The sequence below is a fragment of the Elephantulus edwardii genome, unplaced genomic scaffold, assembly GCF_000299155.1.
Source record: "Elephantulus edwardii isolate Elephantulus edwardi_28Jun2011 unplaced genomic scaffold, EleEdw1.0 scaffold00030, whole genome shotgun sequence".
Classification (NCBI taxonomy): Eukaryota; Metazoa; Chordata; class Mammalia; order Macroscelidea; family Macroscelididae; genus Elephantulus; species Elephantulus edwardii.
Genome location: NW_006399780.1, coordinates 20,695,362 through 20,701,781, shown reverse-complemented (window position 1 = coordinate 20,701,781; position 6,420 = coordinate 20,695,362).

The window sequence follows — 6,420 nt, the reverse complement described above, 5'->3', positions numbered from 1 at the left end:
AGTACTAAAGAGCAATGATGTCAGTCTTGAGACTAAGGTGCATCAGATACAGGCTATGGTCTTTGCAATCACTTGGTATGCATCAAAGAGTTGGATGATGGATGACTAGGGATGATAAAAGGAGAACTGATGACTTTGAGCTGTGGTGTTGGAACAGTGTATTGAATGTACCATGAGCTGTGAAGAGAACAAATAGGTTCATCCTGGAGAGGGTGAAATCGGGCTGCTCCTTAGAGGCAAGAATTCTGAAGCTTCATCTGAGATACTTTGGGCATGTTGCAAGTAGGTACCAGTCCTTCAAGAGGGATGTCATGCTTGGGAGAGTGGAGGGACAGTGCAGCAGAGGAAGACCCTCTATGAAATGGATCAATTCAGTGACTGGGGTAATGGGGGTAGATGTGGCATAGACTATTAGATTAGTGCAGGATAGAGCAGGGTTTAGTGCTGTTTGTACATAGGGTCACTATGAGTCACAGGCGACTAGACAGCACAAAACAACAACATACTGAACAAAATGTAGGTCTTTCAAATCCACCAACCTCTTTACAGGAGGAAGATGGGCAGTTTCCTCCCATGGTGTTACAGAAACCTAATGGAGGGTCACCTATGTCGGAGTTATCCACTCACTGGCAGTGGGTTAGGCTGGGTTTGGGTTTTCTGCTTTATTTTCTGTTATCAGGAGTCTCACAGCCTTCAAAGGTGCTATTTTGACAGTTATGTGCACTTTGAATTCTTTCTAATACTGTTGCTATGCTTGTCTGATAATCATCTGTTGCTTCCTCCAAATTTCCACAAAGAATACCCAGTTTCTTATCTCCCAGCAACATAACTTCCTTCTATTACCACTAACAAGATACTTATGTTTCTTGCTGTTATCTAATACTCCTTTACCTAGAATTATTGTCATGCAACATCCAGTAATCAGATCTCTACAAAACAAATATGGGCACATTGTTGCCAAATCCCTTTGAGTCATTTCCTACACACAGAGACCCTATGGACAACAAATCAAAACGTTGATAATCATGCACCATCTTCACAATCTCCACTGTGCTTTTAGGCTCATCATTGCAGTCATCATGTCAGTCCATCTTATTGAGAATCTTCCTCTGTGCTGTCAACCTGATAGCAGGAGGGTCAAATCCACTAGCCGCTCCATGGGAGAAAGATAGGCAATCTCTTCCTTTGTGCCAATCTCTTTGAGGTAATCTCTTACTGCCTCTGAAAACACACTGGAGTGTCAGCTCTGGGTTGATTCCTGTTCACACATAAAGATTACATTTCCAAAGACGATTTCACTTTCCAAGAATTGGCCCCTCCTAATGACATGTCCAATTTATGTGAAATGAAGTCTCATCTTTGCTTTTGACTACTCTTTCAAAACATATCTTTGCTCTTCTATCAGTCGATGGGATATTCAATGCTCTTCTTCACTAACACTACAATTCAAAGGCATCAATTCTTCAGTTTCCTTATTATTCATGTTCACGTAGCTATGAAGAAAATGAAAACACAACGGCTTCAGTTAGACATACCTTAGGGTTTAAACTGCCTTCTTGGTTCTTTATTGATTTAAAGATAGCTTTAACAGTAAATTTGCCTGATGCAAAATATCTTTTTATTTAAGAGAAAAACATTTACTTAACCATCCTCCATGTAATTAACACAGCTTCAAGCCACCAGGACACATCCCCCCCCCCCCAACACCCTTAATCTTCTCAGCTCTTCTGCTGAAGAATTTGGCCTTCATAAATGACTGGTTGCTTTGGGAGCTTTCCCTTCCCAAAAACTTTGTAGTAACCCGATTGAACCCCATTAATGATGGGAGCTGCTTCAGTCTTGTTTTTTGGTAGCATTGACCCTTGTCTGCTCACTGACCATAGCCCACAGTTTGTCAAGGTTGACAGTTTAGCAGAAGCTCTGATTCCTCTTCAGGTGGTAATGTCTCATACCAACCTTTCCAAAATAACCTGGGTGGCTAACAGTTTAAAGGTCAATCTGATGCATATAGCTAACCTGGTGACAGACTGTGCCACAAGACCTACAGCCAGTGAATAAGGTCAGCAATTACTCTTCAAAAGCTCTAGCATAACAAGGCAAAATATCTTCTGACTGTTGTTTCCATGGGTGTTAATTGTGAATCCAAGTAAAATGAAACGATTAACAACATTTATATTTTGTCTATTTATTATGACATTGCTTATTTGTGAAAAAACATTTTTTTTTTTATGTTGAGGCATAATCCATATTTTTTGATCTTTAGCAAGTGCTTCAAGTCTTTCTGCAAGCAAGTTTGTATCATCTGCATAATGCAGGTTGTTCATGAGTCTTCCTCTGATCATGATGTAACATTCCTCATTACAGAGTCTGGTTTCTCAAATTATTCCCTCAGCATATAGGTTGAATTCTTGTTGTTAAACACTTCACGCTGAGTACTACTGGTAGCGACCCTATGAACAATAGACATGAACCCTGACCTAGCCTGCACTATCCTCATAATATTGCTGCTGTTACTGTGCCAATTCATCTCCTGGGGCTGGGGGGTGTCTCCCTTTACTTCACTGACCCTCCACATTTCTTCCCAAGTCTGATGTCCTTTTCCAAGAAAGAGCATCTCCTAACAACATGCCCAAAGTATGAGAGAAGAATTTTCGGCATCTGTGCCTCCCAGGAACACTCTGACTGCATTATTCCCAAAGCATATCTTTTTGTTTTTTGGCAGTACATTGGATATTCAGTATTTCTCTACAATACCACAATTCAAAGGCATTAATTCTTCTTCTGTCACCCTTATTCACTGTCCAGCTCACAGAAGCTTAGCAAGTGATTGGAAAGATCATGGCCTAAATGGGATGCATGTTACTATTCAAACTGACATCACTGCTCATTAGTATTTTGGAGAGGTCCTTGCCCAATACGATACATCTCCCGATTTCCTAAATTCTAGTGCCAAGCATATTGATTGTTGATCCAAGAAGATAAAATCATTAACAACCTCAATTCTTTTCCTCAGATTGCATAGATATTGAGAAAGGATACAACCTTGACACATTCCTGATTTAAACCAGTCAGTGTTCCCTTGCTTTGTTTGGACAAGAGCTTCTTGGTCTAGGTATGTTTCATATGAGCATAATTAAGTGTTCTGAGATTCTCATTCTTCTCAACATCAGCCATAGTTTGTTATGATCCACACAGTCAAATACCGTAGCATAGTGAAGAAAACACAAATAGACATTTTTCTGGTATTCTCTGTTTTTAGCTAGAATCCCTCTGATAACAGCAACGATATCCCTGATGTCACGCCTTTTCTAAACTCAATTTGAATTTCTGGAGAGTTCTCTGTCACTGTACTGTTCTATCCATGTTGGATGATCATCAGCAATACTTTGCTAGCATGTGATAAATTATATTGTTCAATAATTTCCACGTTCTGTTGCATCACCTATCTTGGAAATGGAAACAAATACAGATTATCTTACAGGCCAGGCAGCCATCTTCCAAATTTCCTTACACAGATTGATGAGCATATCCAGGGTTGCATCTGTTTGTTGAAACATGTCAATTAGTGATTGATTCCTAGGGCCTTATTTTTTGTCAATGCCTTCAGTGCAGTATGAACTTTGGTAAATGTTGATAGCTGTAGAGGGGCTTCAGGCCTTTTGCTCATGGAGTCACTAGGATTCGTGCTCAAATCAAAGACAATCAACAACAAAACCACAACTTGTTCATATAGTACTTCCTGAAATGTTTCAGTGTAAACCAATTCTTTATGGTACAGTGACTCTGTGTATCTTTTCCTTTTTTTTTTTTTATTCTTCCTGGATCATTCAAGATTTTGCCCATATCATCTCTCAGTATTGCAACTCAAAGCTTGAATTTGTTTTTTACTCTTTCAGCTTGAGAAATGCTGAATGAATTCTTTTCATTTTCCAATTCAAGTTCTTTGCATATTCTGTTTAAATATTTTGCTTTGTCTTCTTGAGCTGCCTTTTGAAATCTTCTGTTCTGTTCAGCTCTTTTCAGTATCTTTTCCTTTGTTTTACCTTCTCAATGCTCATGGAATTATCATGGTCTCTTCTGACATTGCCTCCCCCCACCTACCCCTGTTGTTGTGTAATGACCTTTTCTTTGCTCTCTTCATGGATGAAATCCTCAATATCATCTCATAACTCCTCTAGCCTTAAATCATTGGTGTTCAGAGTGTCAAACCTATTCTTAAGATGATTTTTAAATTCACAAAAGATAGTCTAAATGTGGAATTTTGGTTCCTGTAGACTTGTTTCCATTTTCTTCAGCTTCAACTTGAACTTGCATATGAGTAATTTATGTTTTGTTCTACAGTCAGTACCTGGTCTGCTTTTGACTGGTTGCATTAAGCTTTACCAGTTATTCTTTCCACAGAGGCAGTCAATGTGATTTTGGTGCAGCTCGTCAGGTGAGGTCCATACGTAAAGCCATCTTTTGTGCTTTTTAAAATATATGTTTATAATAAGTCATTGAACATAAAAAAGTCAATCATTCAGTCTCCAGCCTCATTCCAATCATGGAGACCAAACTTTCTACTACCATTCTCCATTGATTCATCACTCAACGTTATACTTTTATTTGCTACTTATCAGTAGTAATTAGTAACTGTTTTTATGAACTCTTGAGTCTGAATTGACTCATGGCTGACCTCCTTGCAGGTTTTCAGAAAAAGTGACTCACACAGGAGGAGATTGCCCATCTTTCTCCCACAGAGTAGCTGGTGGATTAAAGTTGGAATGCTAAAAATGTCTTCCTTCTATATTTTCTAACTCCATGTCTTCACACATTCTAATTCTTTGTCTTTCTGAGTTGCCATCTGAAATCTTGTTCATCTTTTATAATTTCTTCCTTTCATTTGAGTTCTCTACATTCAAGAGCTAATTTTAGAGTCTTTTCAGACATACATTCTGCTCTTTTCTTTTCCCTTTTCTTTTTAATGACTTCTTGCTGTCTTCATGTGCGATATATTTTATATCATTCCATAAATGGTCTGGTTTCTGGTAGCTATGCTTACGTCTATTCTCCTGAGATGCGCGAAACTCATCTTGTGATTTCCTGGTTGCTTGGTATTGATTGTGGATCTAAGCAAGAGAAAATCATTAATAATCTTAATCTTTTCTCCATCTATCATGATACGGTCTATTGGTCCCGTGGTGAGAATCTTTGTTTTCTTGATGTTGAGATGCAATCCATATTGAAGGCTGCAGTCCTCAATCTTCTGCAACAAACACTTCAAGTCTTCCTCAGTTTTGGGGAGGAAGGTTGAGTCATCTGAATAACGTAGGTTGTTGATGAGTCTTTATACAATCCTGATGCTACATTCTTCTTCATAAAGTCCAGCCTCCTGAATGATCTGTTCAGCCTATAGATTGAAAAGGTATGGAGAAAGGATACATACATCCCTGACCACTCCTTTCTTGATTTTTTAACTATCCAATATTCTATTACTCCTTTTGGACATCAGCTCCCATTTCAGTAGTCACCATATCAATCCACCTCATGGAGAGTCTTTCTCTCCTTCACTGACCTTCCACCCTTCCCAACATCATGGCAACATGTCCAAAGTATGTAAGGTGAAGCCTCATCATTCTTACTTCCAAAAAGCACTCAGGCTGCACTATCATCTGTTCATTCTCTTGGCTGCCTATAGGATATTCAGTGCTCATCCCAACACGACAGCTCGGAGGTGTCAATTCTTTTTCTGTCATTCTTATTTAAGGTTGCCAGGGAATAATAGACACTCATTAAAGGTGAATTACAGTAATTCTTTAAAAATATTTGTTGACCATGCATTGCACGACCAAAGCATCAACCAAGGGTCTACTCTCATTGAACTTGCATGTTAGTGGGGAGAAAGAAGTTAAATTTGACATTGCACTGGCAATTACAAATTGTTATGAGTGTTTGAAGGAAAATTTAGGATTCTGTCAGAAGATAAGAAGAGCTGTGGTCTAACGGGTAAGGAGTTGCATTACCAGCTCAAAAATACGCAGGTCAAATTTACCAGCAGCTACTGGGGAGAAAGATGAGCATTGAAATCTCTTGCATTGAAATTTACATACTCAGGAAACTCATTAGAGGATCAGCTATGTGTTAGTTCTGACTTCAGGGCAAAGAGTGGTTTTTTTTATATGTTATGATTGAGGATCTAATTTAGACTGGGATTCAGGGAAGCTCTCATAAATGGCATTTAGGTTGAGATCTTGTAGATGAAAATCTATTAACCAACTGCACTACTTATGTGCACAGTAGTGCCAGAGAAAGAAAATGTATGACCTATAAAAGGAAGTTAAAGATGACCTGTTAGTCCATGGTTCTATCAGGTGGACTAGTGGTAAGAAACTACACTTCAATTCCAAAGTTTGAACCCACCAGCTTCTCCATGGGAGAAGG